Below are 26064 nucleotides of genomic sequence, written 5' to 3'. Positions count from 1 at the left end.
GCACACAATCGACACTGGTACAAACGCACCTTTACGACAGCGTCCTTATCGCGTGTCGGCCTCTGAGCGCCAAGTCATTGCTGATAATGTGGACGATATGCTTCGCCGGGGCGTCATACAGCCATCAAACAGTCCATGGGCTTCTCCGGTTGTTTTGGTCACCAAGAAAGATGGTTCCATCCGGTTTTGCGTCGATTACCGTAGGCTAAACAAGATCACGCGCAAAGACGTCTATCCTCTACCACGAATCGACGACACCTTGGACTGTTTACAGGGAGCCGAGTATTTCTCCTCTTTGGATTTGCGCTCTGGCTACTGGCAGGTGCCGATGGCTGACGATGACCGCTCGAAAACTGCCTTTATAACACCTGATGGCTTATACGAGTTCAACGTTATACCCTTTGGCCTTTGCAATGTCCCGGCTACTTTCGAGCGCCTGATGGACACTGTTCTTCGTGGACTCAAGTGGCAGACCTGTCTTTGTTATCTGGACGACATCGTAGTTTTTTCTACCGATTTTTCTTCTCACCTTCTCCGCCTAAAGGATGTCCTCACGTGTCTCGCCGGCTCTGGGCTTCAGTTGAATTTGAAGAAGTGCCACTTTGCCGCTCGAAAACTCACAATTTTAGGCCACGTGGTTTCTAAGGACGGCATCCTTCCCGACCCCACCAAACTTCGCGCAGTTGCAGAGCTTGCGAAGCCAACCTCCCTGAAGCAGCTCCGGAGCTTTATCGGCCTTTGCTCCTACTTTCGACGTTTCATCTTGAACTTCGCCTCTATCATCGCTCCTCTGACCCAGCTCCTTGCCGGCAGCTCTGAACTTTCCGCCTGGACTCCGGCCTGCGATAAAGCCTTCGACACTTTACGCCGCCTTTTGGTTTCGCCTCTCATTCTACGCCACTTTGATCCGACTGCGCCTACGGAGATTCACACTGACGCCAGCGGTATTGGGCTTGGAGCTGTCCTTACCCAACGTAAGCCTGGTTACAGCGAGTATGTTGTGGCATACGCCAGCCGAACATTGACGAAAGCAGAGTCCAATTATTCAGTCACAGAAAGGGAATGTTTGGCCATTATTTGGGCCATCGGAAAATTTCGTCCCTATGTGTATGGCCGACCGTTTTATGTTGTGACCGATCACCACGCTTTGTGCTGGCTGGCCTCTCTGAAAGACCTATCCGGTCGCCTTGCTCGCTGGGCTCTCCGTCTCCAGGAGTATGACATCCATGTCATTTATCGATCAGGTCTGAAGCATACGGACGCGGATGCTCTTTCCCGCTCGCCATTGCCTAGTGATACCCCGTCTGAGCGTGTCTGTGCTGACGATTTGTCGGCTCTTTCCACTGTCGACATGGTTACCGAACAGCGAAATGACCCGTGGATCAGTGCACTTTTGCATTTTCTTTCAAGTCCTACTTCCGGTCATTCATCCAAGGCGCTCGTCCGGCAAGCCCACCACTTCTCCATACGTGACGGTCTTCTCTATCGCCGCAATTATTTGCTTGATGGACGGAAGTGGCTTCTAGTCATCCCGCGTCATCTCCGCGCCGACATTTGTGCTGCGTACCATGGCGACCCACAGTGTGCCCACGGTGGCGTATTGAAAACCTACACGCGCCTACGTCTGCGATTTTATTGGCGTGGAATGTACCGCTTTGTACGACGTTTTGTGCGCGCTTGCAAATCTTGCCAACGCCGAAAAACTCCACAGAAGTCCCCTGTTTCGTTGCAGCCGTTACCCTGCCCTGCTCGTCCGTTTGACCGCGTTGGCATAGATCTCTATGGCCCTCTTCCTACTACTTCCACTGGAAACCGGCGGATTATCGTGGCAGCAGACCATCTTACTCGCTACACTGAAACATCACCGTTACCCTCTGCCTCCGCAAGAGACGTTGCTTTGTTCCTTCTCAACAACTTGATTCTTCGCCACGGGACTCCGAAGGAACTGCTCAGTGACCGCGGACGCGTTTCCTTGTCCGAAGCTCTTGAGGCACTGCTGAAAGAATACCGCATCATTCACCGCACCGCAACTTCTTACCACCCTCAGACGAATGGCCTGACCGAGCGCTTCAATCGTACTCTCAGTGACATGCTGGCCATGTACGTCAACGACGCTCATTCCAACTGGGACCAAGTTCTTCCCTTCGTAACCTACGCGTACAATACTGCGATATAGACCACCACTGGATTCTCTCCCTTCTTTCTTCTTTACGGACGCGAGCCAACCTGTACAATGGACGCGCTCTTTCCCTACCGCCCTGATGTCTCTGAATCGACGCCACTCTCGGACGCCGCCCAGTACGCAGAAGAATGCCGTCAGCTCGCCCGTTCGCTTACAACAGAAAACCAGTGGCAACAAAAACACCACCGCGACACCGGCGAGCCTTCTACATATGCACCTAACTGCCTCGTATGGCTCTGGGTCCCTGCCACAACCACCGGCCTTTCAAAGAAGCTTCTTGCTCGATATCATGGTCCATACCGAGTCCTCCAACAAACATCTTCTGTAAACTACGTAGTTCAGCCTGTTACGCCCTCTGCGGACCTGCGCCGCCGTGGACGCGAAACAGTTCATGTCAACCGAATCAAGCCATACAACGATCCGTCTGTTCTGTCGGCTCCATAAGTCGCCAGGATGGCTCCTTCTCTACCCGGGGGGGGAAATGTAGTGTGGTAATTTTCGTCTTCTTAACCACTGCCATGCATCGCGTGCTGGCGCGCTCGAGGACGAAGAAGTTGGTCGCTGCCTTGCTGGTTCGCCACGCCTGACGCTCCGCCGCGAGTTCCTCCTGAGCGGCTATATCCATCTGAATAAACACACCCCTACAGTTTCAGGACATCAATAGCAAATGCGGAAACAATAAATGTATACGGTACTTTGTGGTCGCAAACAAAATTAAACTTCATGAAAGCCCATCTAAAGTATATGCGGGCTTAATAAAAGAAAGAAGCAAAAACGACACTCACCTCTGCGACTGCAAACTTTCTCAGTGAATCGATTGGTAAACGAACAGATTATTGGGTAGTACACAAAAAGCGGTTTTTGATATTCGGAGGGACCCTGGGCTGCTGTCTACTGAGGAATGCTTGCCAAGACAGTAAATAGTATTTATGCGTAGATGAAATCTACAATTATTAAATCAGCCAATAGTCTGGCACGTTTTAACGAGCGTGCCTTCGAAAGTGAGAGGAAAAATATATCTCCAGTACTTCTCGAATTTATTGGCAAGATGCACTTCTATAATGAGAACAGCGTTTTATAAGCACTTTCGGCGATTTGATGACTTCACGCACTACTATAATTTGCTTAGTGGTCTCCAGTTTGATACAAAAACACCTCGCTGCTCTTCCTTGCTGAAGATAAATGCCGCACTGTATGTCTTTACGAAACAGAACTCCGAAAAGGTCACGCAGCTAATTATTTGCTGCGAATGAACCATAGGCTTGAAGTTTATGTATTTTTCTCTAAAATGCTAACTGTCACTTATTTGGAAGAAACAATTTCGCACCAAATACGCGGCATCTATGTCATGTAGGCACGATCAAGTAGATAACAATCCAGATCAATTGGCTTGATTTTTTTCATAGCAATGTCTGCGTTTGAGGCGCAGGCATGCTACATGCGTCAGCCTCTTTCTTTGCCCGAATAGGTGAAATCTAAATAGCGAGGCAGAGCATGTTTGTGGGTACCTATCTGTGGGTACATTTTTTTGTAGGTTGGCCTCTGCTGTTCTAGTGAAGGCGAGGGAGCTGAAAAATCAATCTCTGTATTTGAGATATTCAGAATTTGCCCGTGGCGTTTGGCGCGCTCTTATGTTAGTCCGCATGTATCTCTCTAACGACCATGCCATGCCGCAGCTAAGCTCAAAATGTTCATTTGGGTTGTGTTACATTCAAAGGCGGAGTTTTTATTATCCCTATTACATGAAATTATGCCAGTGTTTGTTGTTGGAGCCTAGGCAGTTTATTAAAAAATGTGGCAGAGCAACCATATATTCTGTTCAGAGCGGCGGCGACTGGGGGAATAGCACGCCATCCGCCACGATCGCAGAAACAGCCATACATAACTATCGCTAAGTACAATTACTGTCACTGCCTTCGGCGGACCGTTTGCACAAACCTCCATATTACACTCTAAAGTGGCGTTAATTTTGGCTTCAGTCGTATCAAACTTGTAACGTAACAGTGCGCCTACAATTTTGCCGGCGGCATTGCACAATGTTCGTTTGCATGTAACACATATAAGCCAGTCAAGTATGATACCAGCGGGGGGCAGGTAATTCAAACAATGACACATAAACTTGAGAAAAATTCTTATTTCCACTTCCGCTCGACGCAAGCAGCTTAAGCTTTCTTGCGAATAGACGCGCCCATTTGGTGATGAGCTGAGGTGATAATGCAGAAGTGACAATCATTTCCTGTTCGAGCCACAAGCTGCGAAACGAACAATTGAGGTGGCTAAAGTACTTCCATTTTTATTTGCCTTCCCTAGAGAGATGTTTGAGTGTCTATTTTAAGTTTCTAATCGCAGCCACCGTTTAAAGTGGAAAGAATATGTATTATAATAAGTGGAAATATATGCTTTAAAAAAAAAGGAGGAAACCTGATCCAATGACGAGTAGTAGTAAAGAAGGTGAGAGCACATGTACTGATTCTAACGGTGGTACTTCTTTTGTCGCGACGAAGAGTTAAATCAAACTGATGTTATTTCCACCTCACCTCAGCCTAGAGGCCTCATTACTCCAGAGATGTAAATCAGAGGTTTTCTCACAAAATGATTACCCTCAGATGCCAGTTCCAGAAGTTGTTGTCGACGACATTTGTTAGGGCAGATTGTTTCCAGGTAACGAAAGGTCTGTGAACCTTGCTCTCCGACGCATTTGTGACCGAAGCTTTCAAAGGACGATGATTCTTAGCACATAGCATTTCTTGACTGAGTGTGCACGCCGCATTCCGTCCACTGTGGCCACGTGCTAACAGGCGCACATTGAAGCAAATCCGAAGGTACCGCGTACCCGGTCATTGTATATTACTTATCGACGTTGAGGAGCCCATAAAATATTTTATTTCAATAACACTTACTTCAACACTAACTTCGAGTATGTATTATAGTAGAAAGGTATCGTATAATAATTGCTGCCTCAGGCAATTAGCTGATAGAAATCATCACAGGGAATACTTATTTTCACTAAGCCTAAAGTCACTAGGATGCTCGCTTATAATGAATGTTACTAACTATTAGGCATTATGTGGCCATTTCAGATTATGGTTGCACTTAACAAGCAGAAAAATACGCATTTACTAGTCTCTAAAAAATGCTTTCAAATTTCCCGTCCATAATCTTGGAGAAAAAAGCATTGAATGCGCTGTCTCGTGAGTGGTCGTCTCGCGGAGGAAGAATATGGCCCTCGTTTTTGTTTTGTTTTTCTTTTTTTGGCTCCCTGGCTCGATCCCCACCTGATATCTTCAACCGTCCTTTGTGGATATATATCTTACTGTTAAATTCTTATGACGCCTAGCAACGAACTGTACACGCGAAAGTAGCATGGCGGCTGTGCGCTAATGCGCAGGGTTGCTGACACCTTGCATCACAAAGAAAACCACTCAATTGTTGTTGTTGTGGTTCTCCTCTAATTTGATGGCACATACCCACACAGCGTGATCGGCCAAAAAATTGGGGTGCAGAGCTATTAGATTTTGAGATGTATAATTACATTGGAAAAAAAATGATTGCAGGGAATAGAGAAGGAAAATAAAATATGAAAAACCAAAATAAAAAGGGTAATTAATATCCCACGCAGTAGGAGAATACTGAGATTTGTATTTACTGATTAAAAATTCAAAGCATATTAGCAAGGCAGATGAGCCAGCTGCTGCAACTGTTTCTCCAACTACCGTTTTCTCATCATTGTGAACGGAAACAAAATACCACAAAATGATTTATTGTTTCCGGTTCCCCGCAGAATGCGCACACAGGAGAAAGCGCCAAACCAGACCTGTGAATATAGAAATTTAGGGGCGGAATACGACAGCGTAGCCTGGTTAGAGAGACCTCAGTCTGCCTTGATTGACATGATTTCCTATTCCAGGAATACTTGAGATGCAGGTAGTCATTCGATGATAAAATAGATCCAGACTGCGTGCTGAATAAGGCACGCCGCCGAAATCGTGCTGCTGTTATGTACGCTGTTGCCGGGAGAATAGGCAACACGGGGCCATTGAGAGACTCTTTAGCCAGTCTATCAGCTACCACAATGACTTTCACATTACTGTGGCCAGGTGCCCACACTAAGTATGAGGCTCAAATGTGAGGGAGTAATGAAAGAAAGGTGTTTAATATTGGCGAATTCATATTCGAAGAAAGCGACACGCACACGGAATAGGAGTCTGTAGTTACAGCCACTGTTGAGTTTGGCGGGCCTAGTTTGCGCAGAGCAAGCACCACGGCCACCAACTCCGCCTAGAAAATTGGGGTAAAATCCGAAAACGCACTGAAAGAGCCCAGTCTAAAAGCGGACATAATATTCTAACGCCGGCCTTTTCGTGAAATTGAGAGCCATCAATTACTATCACTATGCTAATGAGAAGACACTGTAAATTATCTTGTAATATTCCATTTAAAATTCGGGGTGATAAAAAGTGTTGCGCATTATTTGGAAAAATGTCACCACAGACAATATGAAATAACGATCCACCTGCTTTTGTTGGAAGGATGTTACAAAGGACTACGTTCAAAAGTTGTAACAGATTTTACGCTAGTATTAGGTGCGGGGTATGAACCCAAGATCAGTTGACTCCAAAACAGAAAGCTGGCTCGCAACAAAAAATTGACAGGGAGTGATGGAATTGAGATTCATATATTTTTAGATACGTCTGGACAGTCAAGAATTGCAATCTAACTAACAGTGGTATTCTGCCTTCAAGGTATAGCACATTGTTAGCCACAAATTTTGCGAGCCCAGGGCATCATAATCCAAGCACTTCCCGCTCTAAATGAACAAGCGGACGAATCTTGTTAGCAGGTGAACCAGAAAACAACACAGATCCAGATTCGCTAATTGGTCAGACATACATAACATGAATCCTTGAAAGACCGTCTCGCCGCATTCCTGACCTTATATTGTTTAAACCTGGGCAACATACCCCAACACGAACCCCTTTCGCTGCAACATGTTCAATGCGATCACTTCATGTCAAATGGTCATTGTAAATCACCCCTAGATACTTCAAAGAATTTACTTCAGGAATCATTTTCTGCTGAAATCTTAGAGAAATATTTATCGGATCTTATGTTTAAAAAAGGAACGCGCAGTTTTTATGTTTGATGTAAATCTTAAGTCACATAACCAATTCTGAAAGGAGCTCAGGTACAATTGCAGGCGCCCAGTGAGGTTGTGAATGTCAGCTGCAGCCGTAAAGAGCGCGATGTTATCCGCATAGACATACCTGCGAACTATTTGGTGAGCAGAAATAGAGCTCTTTAAAATGTTGAAGAGCTCGGGCAAAAGAACTGCCCTTAGAAGAACACCTCTGGTTGGTTGATATCTCTCAGAATGCACATTATTCAATAAACAGTAAAATTGTCTGTTTTGTAAGAATGCTGATATCAACACATATAAATATTGTGGAAATCGCAGTTTGTAATCTTTGCAATAAAATTCTGCGCTCTACCCTATCATAAGCCTTTCTTATATCGAGAGTCACCAATGCAGCCTGCATGTTCTTGCGCCGCGCAAGGAGAATTCGACTCTCACGGTCGGTATGCGCCTTCCATATTGAAATGTTTGCGCGAAAACCGATTAGACAGGGACTACGAATATTTTCTTGTTTCAAATCTTTGTAACCCGTTAGAGTACGACCCTTCAAATTATTTTACCAAATTTGATGTTAATGATATTGGTCTGATATTGTCCAAGATATAGCCACCACCATTATGTTTCAGTAAAAGAATCACTTTGACTAGTGTCCAATCACCAGGTATTCAAGAATTAATAAGTGAGTAATTTACCAAGTCTAACAAGAAATTTGGAGACACTTGAAGGAGTGTCTTTAAAATTTTTGACGTTACTCCACCAGGGCCAGGAGCAGCAGCTGGCAATGTCATTACAATTGGAGCAAGCTCAGAAAGGGTGCTTTTGGGGACATCCTTAACCGTATCTACTGGGCCTACCAACTTAGGGGATATGGGAAGTGTTGACAAAAAACGCTTTTCTAAACCTTTAGCAATTTGTACTGTTTTGAGAGCTTTTGCAGGAGTAGAAACAAATGAGTAAACATTTTCTGAGGCAGGAATATCCTTTCTTTATTTTAAAAACTTGAGAAGTGTACGTTGGTTATTAGATTGTGAAAGGTAATTGAAATGCTCAGTATCATAATTATCTTTCGCTTGTGCGACTCTGCGTTCAAATGTAGCAGCGAAAAATTTGTAATCATGCCAATGTTTGGGGCACTGGTTGTGCAGGAGCCTCTTTCATGCAGCCTTTCTTGTTCTATAATCGCGCGAACAGTCTGCAATCCACCATCTTGTAGATGTATTGCCTTTTAATGCAAGCACCAAGAATTCCCACCTCTTACGACAGGGTGCAATAGCCGTCGCATTAACCACTAACTCAAGAGAAGAACTCAAAATGACTAAAATAAGTTATAATTAACATATGACCTCAACTGAGAGGTCGGAAGAGCTAAGCGGCTGTTAACATCAAAAACAATAGACGTATGGTCGCTAGAGGTGCCAGTAAGAACTGTCTACCAATTGAGTATAGAAACACTAGTATTTGAGAAAGTTAAATCTGTTACAGTTTGACAGTGAGCACGTACGAAAGTAGGTAAACCAGAAATCATGCAATAAAGGTTATTACTTGAAAGCCGATCCCGCAGGCGCTTGCCGCAGGCATCCGTCTATTATCCCCACGAAACATGGTGCGATTTAAAGAATCCAGCCAAAATAACCGAATTTTGACCATTAACTTGTAAGTGTTCTAGTGATCTGGTGTCCTGAACACCATTAGGGACACAAACATTCGCTAATGTAAACGGACTGAACCCTGGAGTTTCAGAATCTAAAGCCAATAATCCAGATTCAGAACTGGAATTTGAAAAGACATCTTAGCCCTATGACAACATTTTGAAGAAACTAGAATTAGTAACCCACCACCTCTTGACTGCCGATCTTGTCGAAATGATCTATAATTGTTTTAATAATAATATTAATTGGTTCACAGGACGGTAAAGGCGCAGTACCTGTCACACTTGCTCTATGGACACCTGACCCGCTGAGTAAGGAAAGGAAGGAAGGTAGTAGTGAAAAAATGGAAAGACAGAAAGGGGAGCCGTAGTGGAGGGCTACGGAGTAATTTGTCTACCTGGGGATCTTTAACGTGCGCTGACACTGCGCAGCACAAAATGTTTTACAGATGTAAGCCAAGCTTCTTGCAAAACAATTATGACTGATTCTGTTTTAAAGAAAGATAAACTAAATCTGAATTAGATGAAAAAAGAGATTTACATTTTCACTGAAGCACTTTTAGCGCTCCTAAGGTTATGTAAACAGGGCAGCAGTAGCCTGCCCCAAAATGGTATCCTTTGGTTTTGAGCCTAGATGTTCATTTTTGATTTTGCCTGAGGACGAGGTGATGACTGGTTAGACACCGGGGATCCACAGCGTTTTAGGATCCGCGTATCTGTCTCCACCATCTCAGCATCGTGAGCCTCGTCTATCTTGCCAGAAGAATACACGTAATACGTAAGAATATAAGTAAGAATGCACCTTTTGTGCAGGCCAGGTGCGAAGAAACAAAACTGCCTACCTGATGAAATGCAATTGTAGAGCAGCTTAGTAGGTCCTTTACACATGATAGGTCTGGTGAACGGTACAGAATCTCACCGCGACAAAATTTGCGTACCTCCGGTATTTCTTCGTAGAAGGAAATGCTTCTTGAAAGGCGGCTCTAACAGTCCCTGGGTTGGGCATTTTAACTGTGCCACCATCTTTAGGAACGAGTGCCACAAGGATGTTGTGGACACCGGAGGTCTGGAAAGCTTCCAATGGCATACCATTAGGCAGAAGGGAAGCCGATCAAGGGGAGCGCCCTTGATCGGGGGACAGCATCGACATTACCTTAAATTACCAATGTCACCGCGTGCGTTAGTCAACAGAAAACAAAAGACGGAAAGGCGCAAAGGGGAAAGACAAAACTAGGTTGAGGAACCAGTATCTAGCTGATCGGCGAGTAGGGTTAGGGATTGTAGCAGACAAACTGGACATCGAACCATGCAGCGCAATCGATACGCCAATGGCTTTGTACGCTGTCGACGTTTCCTGCTCTGGATATTTGCGAATAGTCCTGATTTGTACCAATTTAGCGCGAGCATCTAAACACATAGTAGTTTAGATTACCTCTCTTTTATTTGAACATCTCAGTGATGCTAATGATGCTCAATTTTCGCACAGGTTTCCTTCAAGAAGCGGATGACTATAAATCCCGGACAGCACGCCGTTGTGGCCTCTCAAAAAAACCGTCACTGTCGCATTGTAACTAATCCTGGAAGCTATTTGAAATCCTCTTTTATTCCAAAATATAATTTATGAAAATGAAATCACTAAGCTCTTGTCAAGTCCACGGCGTCCGAGGCTACTAAACCTGACTCACATCAACTGCGTGCATACTTTGTTCTAGAAAGGAAAGGCAAGACGGTGCAACATAACGCAAGCTCAAGATGCGCAGAGATTGGTTATACTTTGCGCAAGGATCAGCGAGCTAAATGCCTTACCATAGAACGAGAGCTTTAAGAAGAGTTTTTCTAGCATATCTGCTTTACAAAACTACTTGGTTAGCATTGTAATAAGCTTTTCTATATAGAACATTTATACATATGTATTTTCAAGACCATAGGTGCTTTCAACATTTAGTAGTGGAGTCTGGAACAGATTGCTGGCTTATGTCGACGATATACCATTTTGTTGCGACAAAGTAGCCTAACAAATGCATGCTTGAATCGATTGTGACCTCTTCGTGCATGCACGAGGAATGTGAGCCCCATTGTCGTTGAACTTTGTTTTTCTGCAGCTGGAACTACGGCTTGATAAGACGGAGAAGGTCAAACGCTCAATTATATATTTGTGATTTTTATGAGGCAGCCTTTACACGGTTCTTTACATAGCTTCAGTTTTTCGCTCTGATAGTCTGTTATGGTGGCTGTTTTCTGTCTTGTTACCGAGTAATTAGTTTCTGTTCGTTCTTTTCTTTCTAAAGTGGTAATAAACACTTTTTTCAACTCCATGTAAACGGGAATGTCTCCTGCCTTATGGTTTCTGGACATTGTAGCGAGAAAGAATTATTGTGCTACATTCACTTTCTCTCACAGTTGGTTTTCCTTACAATACAGGAGAAGATCGGAGAAGGCAAAATACAACAATTCTGGCCGGTCACTACTTCCACTGCCCATATATGAGTGACCACACCTAACCTTTAATACCATCAATGCATTCAGCAGACTTCCCGCTTTAATGTCAGGAAAAACGTCTCTATGATGTTCGCAAAGCAACCAAAGTTTATCGGCGCTTCGCTACATCGTTGTGAACGTTTCAGAAGGCCAGGGAAAATGTGTAATGGGGGCGAATAATAAGACACATCAGTTATACCCGAATACTTTAGGCGCGATGATGAGTTATTTACCCTTTAAGAAGACACAGTATCAGAAAGGATAAATGAAATTATCTTCCAACAACCCAATCCTAATTTGGAGATGGCAGAACCCAATATTCGTATATGTACAACATTAGGGACAAAATTCCAATCAAGATAATTATTGAACTTTGTCCAAGAAGCAGTATTGTTGGTTGAGGTGCATCCACACGACTGACCACAGATTGGGCCGCGAGCCGGTAACGTGGGTTGGACTGCTGATGATCCGATCCGCGATGACATCCCCACGGCAGGCCCAAAGCACAGACGACAGCGCGGTCCGGGAGGGGTACTCAACCCTGCGTCTCGGCGGTCTCATAGCACCGCACTGCTTTTGACAGTACTTGTCCAAATAAAGGCAGAGTAGAATTGGTAGGTGGCTAGGTCCGTTCTAGCAATATTTGTTAATGACGAGTGTGTCTTGCGTGCTCGCAAAAGGCAATGCTGGCAGAAAGACTGCGCATACCGAAATGATCTCAGTGTTCGGAACCAGCTGTACAAACAGCTGCTGTTCTCGGACCCAGGCGAGTACGGTGACTTCTCCGCGTCACCCCGCAGCATTTTATGCAGCTGTTTTCGCGCGTCTGACCCAGGATTGTGCGACAGGCGGCTGTGATGCGCTCACGAATTTTGCCGACGACAAGACTGCGAGTCGCTCTTCGCTACTCTGCGTCTGGTCAGTAATGTTTACTCTGAATTATTATTTCATGGCTGTGACACTATGCCTGCAGAGCTTTGCACCCTCAGGCGCACATGTAAAATACACACAAAAAGGTTGACGCCAATAATATTTGTTACGCTAAACGAAAACCTGTCTTTGCATGTGCATACTTTAGTTACACCTGTAGCTAGCTACAAATTACACTCACAATAAAGGAAAACAAGCAAATAGTGCATTAATTGTCGTGGGTGCTTGAGTGAAAGCAAGTTGGCTAGAAGTTGACACAAGCGGAACAAAACATTGTGTTGCTCACCACAAGAGAACCTCTTTTTAGATAAGGTAAACATATGAATAGGAACGGAAACAATTTATCTTCTAGACTCTGTAAAAGTCCTCGGAGTGATCGCTTAGAGGTATCTGACTTGAACGACACAATTGCATATCTTGTTTCATAGCATACTCACACACAGTCATTGCTTAATGGAAGAGGAGGAAGATGAGAAAAGGCAGGAGGTTAACCGATAAAAGGAACCTGTTTGCTACCTTGCACTGGGAGAAAGGGGTGAGTGAATATAAAAGTTGTGGGTACGACAGTGATGGGTGAAGTCAGTACAGACACATCAAATATACATGTCCCATCACATCACTTCACAGTCATATCAAGTAACGTAACAGCAAATTCATAACCCTTCGATCAGTCCTGCGCTTTTCATAAAGCGAAGCCGTGCCTGGGAGGCCTTCACCGCAGACGATCGCCGTAGCCAGGGACCTAGGATCTTAATTTCAGTCATTAGGCGTGCATCTAAATGCTCCAGCTCACGGCATATACACTGTCTTTCCCCACTGTATATGGGGCACTCACAACGAATGTGGTCTAAACTCTCGTCGCACCCGCAGATTGTACATGCAGCGCTATTTGTCATACCTATCACAAATAAATGAGAGTTTGTGAATGCTACGCCAACCCACTGGTGACACAGCAAAGTTTCTTCACGTCGGAGTAGGCCAGGTTGAAGCAGGACCTTTAGGTTAGGGTCCAGGGATTTTAAGCGGCAGTTCGCAAACAGCCCATAATTCCACATGTAAAGCGTGTGTCCCCACGCAAGTGCACGAAGCCTGCCCGCTGCGTCTGCCCTGGAAAAGAGGATCAACGCACAATCGCTGTCTTGGTGGACTATTCATGCGACCTCATCCGCCAGGAAATCGCCCGCTATGCCGCTGTGTCCTGGAAGCCATTGGTAAAGGATGTCATGTCCTCTGTTTATGGCATAGTAATGAAGTCGTATTTCTGCGACGAGTTGCTCATGGGCTCCATGGCAAAGAGCCGCTTTTAAGGCTTGTAGGGCTGCTTTTGAATCTGTGAAAATAGACTACCGCTGAGGGCTTCGCTGACTGATATGCCTGATTGCGACTCGAAGAGAGGTTAGCTCTGCGGCTGCTGAAGAAGTCCGGTGAATTGCCCTAACTTCTATTTCGAAAGCAGTACTACTCTAGGTTACGAGCCTTCAGCGTGGCGCGGCCACACCCACGCGACGCTGTGACGTCACACTCCACGCGCCACTACGATGAAAGCTGGGCTACCAACTCAAGCGGTCGACGTAGCGCGGCCGCACCCACGTGACACTGTGATGTCACACCACACGTGACACTAGAGTAAGCGGGCCACCCTTTCGAGTAAACATCAGTTGAAGTTAGCTCTCGTTCCGTCTTGTCTTTTGTAATTTTTTATTTCTGTAGTAATTGCGGGTATGACCATGCAGCCTGAATGACTCACGGCATTTACTAGACTGTCGGTGTAGAAGTGCATACGATTTGCATTGTGCTCATGGAAGTACTCAAGAGTGACTTGTTTTAGTTCTGTTGGCGATAGCTCGACCTTCTTCCGGGTGCCGGGTATTGAAAGAAGCACGTGTGGTTGATTTAGGCTTCATAGTGGAGAGGATGGTCTAGATGCGGGTGTAAACTGGGACGGCAGAATAGCGCGATGCACAGCAACGATCTCTTTAAACGATGTACGCGGGCTGGTAATAGGAAGATTGGCCAAATCATGACAGGGAACCAGGGAGATGTGTTGGAAATGTGCCTTTAGTAAGTCAATTGTTAGGTAGGTAGATATAGTATGCTCCTGTGCAATTAAAATGGCAGCAGCCGTAAAGGCACATTTCGGCAATTCAAGGCAGGTTCGCAGCGCTTGAGCTTGAACGCTCTGTGATATTCCTTAGGTTTTCTTGATATTTTCAAGTGCAGGTAAGCTGTACCGAAGATATCCCATAAATAAAGCATGGTACAGCTGGAGCATCGATCGCACGGATGCTCCCCATGACCTTCCTCTAATAAAGGCAAGTACATGAGCGATTCGTGTAACCCTTTTTTTCATCAATGAATTATGGGTAGTCAAGAAAGATGTCGGTCGATGATCACTCCCAGAAAACGATGGATGCCTTCATAGGGTATTGCTTTACCATCAATGCGTACGGTGTAAGGTTACGTATTCTTGCGTGTAAATGCAACTAGCGAACACTTTTCAGTTTATATCTGTCGACCTCGCAGGTGAAGGTAGGCCGCAACTATACTTGCCGTCTTTTGAAGCCTCGCTCTAACCTGTGGGTGCGTAACGCCTGATGCCCAGGTACAGAGGTCGTCTGCATGTATTGAAAGTTGCGCCGACTGTTGTATTAAGTCTCCAAGCCCGACAAGGGTAAAATTGAAAAGCGTTTGGCTTAGTCCACCACCCTATGTGACTCCACGGGAAGTGAAATGAGAATTTGTTGGGCCGTCCTCAGTCTGCATAAAGTGAGATCTGTTGAATAAATAACTACGTATCCAGCAAAAAACACGACCATCAAGCTCAACTGCTTCCAGAGCATTCAAAATGACCAGGTGAGTAATGTTATATGTGCTCTTTATATCCAGGAACAACGCCGCTGGTAAGTGCTTCAAACTTTTTTGGCGTCGTACAGATAATACCAGGTCCACCACTTTGTCAATCGTAGAACGTCTAGGTCGAAATCCGGACGTTATATCCGGATATACGAGCTAGCGCTCCAGGTACCACTCAATACTTGTAAGCAGCATTCTTTCCAGTACTTCACTAACGCAACTAGCCAGTGCAATTGGATGATATGATGTCAAGTATAAAGGCGATTTTTCAGGTTTCGGGATCGGAACTAAACGACTGTACTTCCACTCGTCTGGAACTGTACCCTCACTCCATGATTGGTTGTAATATTCAAAAAGAGCATGCCTAGCTTCTTGTACAAGATTCACAAGAGCATTGTATGTCAGACCGTCGGACTCAGTGATGATCACCATCTGCAAGATGCAAGCGCGGCGTCAAGCGCCTCCATGGAGAAGGGAAGGTACATTCGTGAATCCCGGGAAGCTGGAACATCGTTGAAATGTAGCGTTACCGTCGGAGTCGGTTAGCCTGCTACTCTAGCTCAGAAATCTTCAGATACCTCGACTTCACCACGTATTTGGTAGAGTGTGAGAGATTTAAATGGGTAGAGCTGTTAAAGATATGTTCGGAGACCACGAACGACATTCCAAATGCCTGATGAAGGCTTGCTGGGATCAAGCGTTTCACAGAATGACCGCCGACGTTTTGCCTGGAGGGCTTGAATTGCGCTCAGTTTTCTTTTGTATGTGCCTTGCATCTCTGAAGTCAAGATGCGACTTTGTGCGTCGGTATCTACGCTCTACTCATAACCTCGGCGGTGATCCAGGCATTGCGAAATCAGCGGGTAGACAAGCCATGCATGAAAGTACTGGAAGATATATATAGTGGCTGCACAGCAGCCATCAGTTCAGTTCAGTCGTTCAGTCGTGTCCGACTCTTCGTGACCCTATGGACCATCTCACACCACGCTTTCCGGTCTCTCACCATCTTCCTAACATCACATAACTTCATCTGCAGTGCCTCGAGGATGCCATCTAACCTTCGCGTTCGCTGCCTACCCCTTCTCCGGCGACCCTCAACCTTTCCCAACATCACATCTTTCTCCAGCGACTCCTCTCTTCTCATCAGATGACCAAAGTAGCTGAGCTTTGCCTTAAAATTTGACACTCCAATGAGCATTCAGGGTTTATGGTCGACAATATCGGCTGATTTGATATTCTGGCAGTCCAAGGAACTCTCAATAGTCTTCGCCAGCACCACAATTCAAATGCGTCAATTCTTCGGCGGTCAGCCTTTTTCACAGTCCAACTCTCGCATCCATACATCACAACTGGAAAGACCATAGCACGAGTTATACGGATCTTGGTTGGCAGACTAATGTCTCTGCTCTTTACTAGGCGCTCAAGGCTAACCATTGCTCTCTTTCCCAGAAGCAGGCGCCTCCTAATTTCATGGCTGCTGTCTCCTTCCGATGTAATCTTGGAGCTAAAGAAGAGAAAATCTGTCACAGCTTCCACTTCTTGTCCATTGATGCTCCAGGACTTGATAGGGCAAGACGCCATGATCTTTCTCTTTTTAATGTTCAGTTTAAGCCCAAACTTCTCACTCTCTTCTTGTACGCGCATCAGAAGTATCTTGAGTTCCACTTCACTTTCTGCCATTAAAGTGGTATCATGCGCATATCTAAGGTTGTTAATACGTTTTCCAGCAATCTTCACTCCAGCTGAAGACTCGTCCAGACCCGCCTTCCTCATGATCCACTCTGCATATAGGTTAAATAGGCAGGGCGACAGTATGCAGCCTTGCCTGACTCCTTTCTCGATCGGAAACCACTCAGTAAGACCATGCCCAGTTCTGACTGTGGCCTCTTGCCCTTCATACAGGTTCCTGAGGAGACAGATGAGGTGAATTGGAACTCCCATCTCTTGGAGAGCTTGCCACAATCTGGTGTGATCTACGCAGTCAAACGCTTTTGAATAATCAATAAAGCAGAAGTAGATGGGTTTCTGGAACGCTCTTGCTTTTTCTATGATCCAGCGAAGGTTGGCAATTTGGTCTCTAGTTCCTCTGCCCTTGCGAAACCCAGCTTGCACGTCCGGAAGCTTCCGGTCCACATACTGCTGCAGCCGACCTTAGAGGATTTTCAACATCACCTTGCTAGCATGTAAAACAAGCCTGATCGTGCGGTAGTTGGAACAATCTTTGGCACTGCCTTTCTTTGGGATGGGGATGTAAACTGATCTCCTCCAATCCTGTGGCCACTGCAGGGTTGTCCAAATCTTCTGACATAATGTGTGCAGAATGTTAACAGCGTAATGGTAGAGGTTTTGAAGCAACTCAGCTGGAATGCCATCAATTCCGCTAGCTTTGTTCTTAGCAAGGCTGGCTAAGGCCCATTCAACTTCGCTCTTCAGGATGCCCTGCTCGAGATCAGTAATCACAACTGTCTTATGTTGGGATTGCACATTCGGGTCCTTCTTGTACAGTTCTTCTGTGTATTCCTGCCACCTCTTCTTTATCTCTGAGGCTTCAGTGAGGTCCTTGCCTCGGTTGTCCTTTATCACGCCCAGCTTAGCACAGAAGCTTCCTTTGATATCTTTGATTGTCTTATACAGAGCTCTTGTGTTCCTTAATTGGCTGTTGTCCTCAACTGCTTGGCACTGTATGTTCAGGAAGGCATTTTGATCTCTCCTTGCTATTTTCTGAAAATCCGCAATGAGAACCTTGTATCTTTTTCTTTCCCCAATAACGTTTGCCATTCTCCTTTCCTCAGCTATTTGCAAAGCCTCTTCAGATAACCAGTTTGCTTTCTTGCATTTCTTTTGCTTTGGAACTACCTTAGTAGTAACTTCTTGTATTACATCACGAACATCGGTCCACATCTCTTCGGGCTCTCTGTCTCCTAGATCTAATTCTTGAAATCGATTCCTCACTTCCACAGCATATTCTAATGGAATTTGATCCAGATCATACGTGAAAGTCCTTCTAGTTTTCTGCGTTTTCCTCAATCGAAGCTTAATTTTGGCAACAAGAAGCTGATGATCGGTGCCACAATCGGCCCCTGGCCTTGCTTTTACTGCTTGTATAGCCCTTCTCCATCTCTGCCGGCAAAGAATATAATCTATTTGATTCCTGTACAGACCGTCCGGTGATGTCCATGTGTACCAGCGCCTCTTGTGCTGTTGAAAATGAGTATTCGCTGTGGTCAAGTTGTTTTCGTGACAAAACTCTACTAGCCTCTGCCCAGCTTCATTTGGCTCGCCAAGACCGAACTTGCCTATAATTCCGGATATTTATTCACTCCCGACCTTAGCATTCCAGTCTCCTATGAGAAAAACTACGTCTGATGATGAGGTGCGGTCTAAAAGGCATTGTAGGTCCGCATAAAATCTCTCAACGTCAACTTCTTCAGCAGTAGTGGTCGGTGCATAGACATGGATAACTGTTATTTTGAAAGGGTGACCTTGGTTCCGAAGTGAAATTATTCGGTCGTTTTTGGGGTTGTACCCTAGCACTGCTTTGCCCATTCTGCTTTGCCCAACAGCAACCATAGTTCTGTATAAAGAAATTAAAAAAAATTCCCATAAAGAAAGGCATTAGGCAAGGAGACACGATCTCCCCAGTACTATTCACAGCTAGCTTAGAGGAAGTATTCAGAGACTTGGGATGGGAGCAGTTAGGAATAAGGGTAGATGGAGAGTACCTCAGTAATTTGCAATTTGCTGATGACATTGCCTTGCTAAGTAACTCGGGGGATGAACTGCAAATAATGATTGATGTCCTAGTCAAGAAAATTAGAACGGCAGGCTTAAAAATCAATATGCAGAAGACTAAGGTAATGATCAACAGCCTCGGTAAGGAACAGCATTTTACATTAGGTAGCGAAGCACTGGAAGTATTAGGCGAATATGTCTACTTAGGGCAGGTAGTAACCGCAGATCCGGACTATGAAAAGGAAACAACAAGAATATGAGAGGGGTGGAGCGCATTTGGTAAGCACTCGCAGATTATGACTAGCAGCTTAACGGTATCGCTCAAGAGGAAAGTATACAATAGTTGCAGCTTACCTGTACTCACCTATGGGGCTGAAACGTGGAGGCTAACGAAGAGGGTTCTACTTAAATTGAGGACAACTCAGAGGGCTATGGAACAAAAAACGGTAGGGGTAACATTAAGAGATATGAAGCGTGCAGAGTGGGTCAGAGAAATAACTCGTTACTGACATTCTAGTGAAAATTAAGAAGAAATGGGCATGGGCACGTAGTGCGAAGAGAGGATAACCTAACCGATGGTGGCTTATGGTAACAAACTGGATTCCAAGGGAAGGAAAGCATAGCAGGGGGCGGCTGAAAGTTAGGTGGGAGGATGAGGTTAAGAACTTCGCAGGGCTCAAGTGGATGCAGCTAGCACAGAACCGGGATAATTGGAGAAATATGGGAGAGGCCTTCGCCCTGCAGTGAGCATAATCAGGCTGCTGCTGCTGCTGCTGCTGCCGCCGCCGCCACCGCCGCCGCCGCTGCTGCTGCTGCTGCTGCTGCTGATGATGATGATCTACGCTCTATTCTTCGTCACAAAGATTGCAGGTGCTATAATGCCGTATCAAAATCTTTGTAGGTAGGCATTGTGGTGAAGAAAGACGTCGCGTTCATCATGGCCTCCTTATTTTCTCTTCAAAACCTGCAGGCATCTTCCATAAGTGCTTGAAATGCCGACTCATCGAGGCGGCGCTTTCGTGCGACAGAGGTGGATGTGGAAAGGTCATTAATGATCACATATGTAGGAATGCGGCGGCTCACGTGTGTTTCTGTATCTGCAAACTATTGGACGCTGCTTGTAAGGCATCGAGAGACGAAAGCAATATCAAGACATATACTGTAAGTTGCCCCTCGATTAAAGCTCGCTGTACCGTCATTAAGACACTGCAGCTCATGATCAGAGGCGAGGGACACAAGCTTTCTTCCCTTGGGTTCATTCGAACACTTCCCCACATTATGTTTGAGCTTTAAAGCCTCCTATGATGTCTAAGGGCCAGTTGTATTCTCCATCAAGTCGCTCAATCGTGTGGCATCAAAATGACTTGATGGCGACATATACGCACCCACAAGTGTAAACGTGAGATCGCGCTTCTTCAATGCCAGGCAAATGCACTGGTTATCGTTGTTGGGAGGAACCGGTTGGATTACATACGTGAGGTTTCGTCGAATATAGATGATGACCTTGCTGTTTCTATTTTGCGTTGGAGATGCAAATACCTCGTAGTCTGACACTCGCAAGATACTTGGTACTTTCTGCTCACAAATAACAAGGATGGAGATGCGATTTACATGAACATATTGCCACTTGACGGTTCGAGGCAGCGCTTGAACGACGAAGAAGTTGGAGACTCTCGTGCGTTTCGGCCAGCTAGGACTGTGGACTCTTGAGCTTGTGTCTTCGTGTTACCATTTCCCGGGAACCGCTATCTCGACTGTGTGTATCTACCCCTGTTGCCGATACCTACAAATCCCTGTCTTCGTGACAGTTTTGGTGAAGGTGCTGGGTAATTATCCTCTCAATGTCGCATACCCCTCCGCGAACCAACGACACCGAGCTTTTCCATGTGGACACGCCAGTTCATCGCGTCAGCCGGAGGAACCTGGGCCTTCCTCCCGAACACGGGCCCTTGGCGTCCACTTCAACAACGAGCCTCCGGCCAGCCACGCAAAGCACTACGTCGGTCATGCAAGGTACTCCTGTTTACTTTCAAAACCTCCGAGTGCCGAAATCGTTCTATGGCACTGCGCATGAAGACGTTGAGGATTGGCTAACTCAGTTCGAACGAGTCGCATCCTTTAATCAGTGGAACGTCAACTTAAATCTACGGAGCGCCATTTTCTGCCTGGAAGACCATGCTTTGACATGGTATGAGAACCAAGAAGGCACAATAACATCATGGCCTCAGTTCCGCCGTCTTATCGTAGAGGCGTATGTCAGCCTGGATAGGCGCGAACGAGCAGAACGTGCTCTACAATCTCGGAAACAGATGCCAAACGAGTCCGTCATGATGTATATTGAGGACATGACGAAACTATTTCGACGTGCGGATCCCAACATGTCTGAAGAGAGAAAGCTGCGCCACCTGATGCATGGGGTTAAAGAACAGCTGTTTGCTGGTCTTGTACGTAGCCCACCAACTAAAGTTACCTCTTTTTTAACAGAGGCGGTCACCACGGAAAAGATCCTACACCAGCGCCGCTCGGCGGTCTACGACAGCCTAATCCTCGCTACGACTGCTGCCGAGCCTCTTGCAGCTGCTGTAAGAAATACTGAACAGCTCCGAGATCTTATTCGTGCAATTGTACACGAGGAACAGCAGAAGGTTTGTGGCACGTTCCAACCCAGGGGTAATTCTCTCGCACATATGATCCGTGAAGAGATTCAGCAAGTCACGCAGCCATCTCTGCATGTTGCTGAAGCTCAAAGTACCCCTGTTCCTGATTATTCTCGTCCGACATACGCTGACATTCTCCGACGCCCAGTTGCCGTGCAAGCTCCGTTGTCTACGTTAACACCAACCCAGTGCATTCCCGTCCAGCAGCCAACGCAATACATTCCTGTACAGCAGCCAACGCGGTACGTGCGGCCACCGCGATCCAACATTCGACGAACGGACGTCTGGCAGGCCCCTCGGAGCCGCCGCCTTTGCTACCACTGTGGGGAGCCTGGTCACATTTTCCGGTGGTGCCCTTATCGGGAACTCGGACCGGAGGGTTTTTACACCAACGCATCTAGACGCACGTTCGGACAACTACCTCGTGACATTGGAGACAACCTCGCACAAGCGAGCCTCCGGATGGCGCGCCGACAATCCAGGTCTCCATCCCCACGTCGGCAAGCCCCTTCAACAACTGGTGACTTCCCGCGAGCACCGCCTCGTCGCTCGCCAAGCCCCCACCGGGAAAACTGAGTAGAGCGACCTCCGGAGGCGGGGCCGCTAAATGTCAGCACAAAGAAGTCCCCCCAATGAGAACGGATATGGATTTTGGAGCAGAAACGACAGCATTTGGTTCACGAGACCAGCTATCGCTAAACATCCCTGTGTGCATCGATGGTCATAATGTCAGCGCTTTAGTGGATACCGGAGCAGACTTTTCGATTTTGAGTGGGAGACTGGCAGCGAACCTTAGGAAGGTCATGACACCATGATGTAGCACGAAAATACGCACGGCTGGGGAACATGTAATTACTCCTATTGGACAGTGCACGGCTAGAATCCAGATTCGTACGTCAACGTTAGTTGTCAGCTGCGTCGTTCTCCTGGAATGTTCTCGTGATTTGATTCTCGGTGTGGATTTCCTGCGGGAATATGGCGCCATCATCAATCTCCGACAGCGAACGGTCCCGTTCTCAGCGGAGAAAGCGGCTGCCAGCCCCACAGATGGCCAACGCACGTGCGCCCTACGAGTTTCAGCCGAGTGTGTTTCAGTGCCTCCCCGCTCCAGCGTGTTTGTGAGTGCTGTGTGCGACGGGCTTAGCGACGGGCCGATAATAGAGAAAGCAACCGTTCGCTTTTATTTTCTCATGGCATCTGTGCAGCTCGAAGCTTAATTATCTCAGCAATTGCCACTCTGAGCTTCTCGTCACGAACTTCACGAATGAATCTCGCCACCTCTATCGCTCTACTGCCATCGCTTTCGGCGAACTGTTAAAGGAAGTTTCTGAATGTTTTGCATCTGAAATTATTGGTACTCCCTGTGTTCTAGACCACATCGATGTTAGCAGTGACCTTTCATTCTGTCAACAACGCGCCCTGCGTGCTTTACTGCTGGAGTACGCCCCGTGCTTTGCCTCATCATCGAAAGTCCGGCAAACTTCTATCACCAAGCATCGCATCTTAACGTCTGACGATGCCCGACATATTCGACAGCAGCCGTACCGTATTTCGGCCAAAGAATGTGAGGCAATTCGGACACAAGTCCAGGAAATGCTTAATGATGATGTTATTCAGCCGTCTAAAAGTCCGTGGTCGTCGCCAGTCGTGTTGGTTAAGAAAAAGGATGGCACGCTGCGTTTTTGCGTTGATTACAGGAAACTGAATGACATCACAAAAAAAATATGTATATCCGTTGCCCCGTATCGACGATTCACTCGATCGACTTCGCAACGCCAAGTTCTTTTCCTCCATTGATTTAAAAAGTGGTTATTGGCAGATAGAAGTGGATGAGCGCGATCGGGAAAAGACTGCCTTTGTGACACCCGGTGGCTTATATGAATTTAAAGTATTGCCTTTCGGTCTGTGTTCAGCGCCAGCGACGTTCCAGAGAATGATGGACACCGTACTTGCTGGTCTTAAATGGCAAACCTGTTTGGTTTATTTGGACGACGTCATCGTGTTTTCAGAAACGTTTGAGCAACATCTTAAGCGGCTGCGAACGGTATTGGACGCTCTTCGCTCGGCCGATTTGACACTCAAACCGGAAAAATGTCACTTCGGATATCAGCAGCTAAAATTTATCGGTCATGTGGGTAGCGCTGACGGTGTCCGGCCTGATCCTGATAAAACAGCCGCTGTAGCCAATTTTCCCATCCCTACCACGAAGAAAGCAGTCCGGCGTTTCTTGGGCCTGTGCGCGTACAATCGCCGTTTTATTGCCGATTTTGCCAAGATTGCAGAACCTTTGACGCGCCTGACACGTGATGACGTCCCGTATGTCTGGTCTTCCTAGCAGCAGGAGGGTTTCACCGAGCTGCGCCAACGGCTGAACAATCCCTCCCGTTCTTGCACACTTCGATGAGGACGCTGCCACCGAAATTCACACCGACGCCAGCAATGTCGGTCTGGGTGCTGTTCTGGTTCAGCACCAGCAAGGCGAGGAAAGTGATCGCTTATGCCAGCCGCACCCTTTCTCGGGCAGAATCAAACTATTCAACTTCTGAAAAGGAGTGTCTCGCCGTCGTTTGGGCCACAATGAAATTCCGACCTTACCTCTACGGCCGTAAATTTAAAGTTGTGACAGACCATCATGCTTTATGTTGGCTAGCTAGTCTTCGAGATCCATTAGGACGTCTTGCACGGTGGAGACTTCGTATGCAGGAGTTTGATTACTCTATCGTTTATAAATCCGGACGTAAACATGAAGATGCTGACACACTGTCTCGATCACCCGGGGAGTTGGCCCATGACAGTACGGACGAAGACGCCCATTTTCTTGGCATTATCAGCTCCTCTGATTTAAAGGCACGACAACGGGCTGATCCAGACCTCAAAACTGTGATCGATCATCTGCAGGGTTTCGATTCTACAGTTTCTCGACTGTTTGCTAAGAACTTGTCATCGTTCTGTACGCACGACGGAATCCTCTACAAGAAAAGCGCCGCAGCAGTGACCGAGCCTATCTTCTAGTCATCCCTGCTGATCTCGGCGATGAAATCCTTCATTCTTGCCATGATGAACCCACCGCTCGACACTTGGGCTTTGCACGCACTCTTATCAGAGTGCGCCAGGCCTACTACTGGCCCAAACTTACCGCCACCGTTCATCGATATGTTAGAGGTTGCCGCGAGTGCCAGCGACGCAAGACACCGCCATTAAAGCCAGCGGTATTCGTGCAGCCTATTCCCCCACCGCTAGTACCATTCGACCAAATTGGCATGGACTTTCTTGGTCCTTTTCCTCCATCGTTAGCTGGCAATAAGTGGATTATCGTGGCTACAGATTATCTGACTCGTTACGCGGAAACTATGGTGGTGCCACGTGCAACATCCTCCGAAGTGGCACAATTTTTCATGACGCAGATTGTCCTCCGCCATGGCGCCCCTTCATACGTCATTACTGATCTTGGCAAGGCATTTACAGCGCGTCTTCTTGAAGAAGTTTTCCAACTAAGCCAGACACATCACCGAAAGACTACTGCTTACCATCCTCAGTCTAATGGCCTTACTGAGCGGCTAAACAAAACAATAGCGGACATGCTCGCCATGTATGTCGATGTCCGGCATAAAACATGGGACGAGATATTGCCTTATGTCACATTTGCATATAACACGGCCGTCCAAGAAACAACTCGATTCACTCCGTTTTCGCCTAGTATACGGACGCGATGTACAGACCATGCTCGATGCTATGCTGCCATGTACGGCTGATGACCAGCTGCTTACCGCTGACGCAGAAGAATTTACCAACTACGCTGAAGAAGCTCGCCAACTCGCCCGTAATCACATTACAAAACAGCAAGCAACAGATGCACGCCGATATAACGACCGCCATCGCTATGTCGTATTCCAGCCTGGTGACAAAGTCTGGGTGTGGACACCTGTCCGGCGCCCAGGCCTGTCAGAAAAACTTCTCAATCGTTACTTCGGACCCTACAGAGTGTTGCGTCGCCTCTCAGAAGTTACGTACGAGGTTATTCCAAACGGAACTGTACCGAGTTCTAGTCGTCAGTGCTCGTCTGACCAGGTACATGTGCTTCGCATGAAGCCGTATTTTACCCGCTGAAAGTCGTATTTGCCATCCAGAGCAGTTTTTTTCTGTGAGCTTGCGGTTTTTTTTTTCGAGGGGGGATTAATGCCACCTGACGGTTCGAGGTACGCTTGAACGACGAAGAAGTTGGAGACTCTCGTGCGTTTCGGCCAGCTAGGACTGTGGACTCTTGAGCTTGTGTCTTCTTGTTACCATTTCCCGGGAACCTCTATCTCGACTGTGTGTATCTGCCCCTGTTGCCGATACCCACAAATCCCTGTCTTCGTGACAATATTGTCGAATATCTGCAATTGGGGCTGAAGCCAACGGGCATTCCATTGAAAAATAGAAGCGTCCTTGAGTTTTTTCCAAATGTTAA

Source organism: Amblyomma maculatum, chromosome 4 (assembly GCF_055883805.1).
Source record: "Amblyomma maculatum isolate TAMU_Amacu chromosome 4, ASM5588380v1, whole genome shotgun sequence".
Lineage (NCBI taxonomy): Eukaryota > Metazoa > Arthropoda > Arachnida > Ixodida > Ixodidae > Amblyomma > Amblyomma maculatum.
This window is presented reverse-complemented; position numbering follows the sequence as displayed.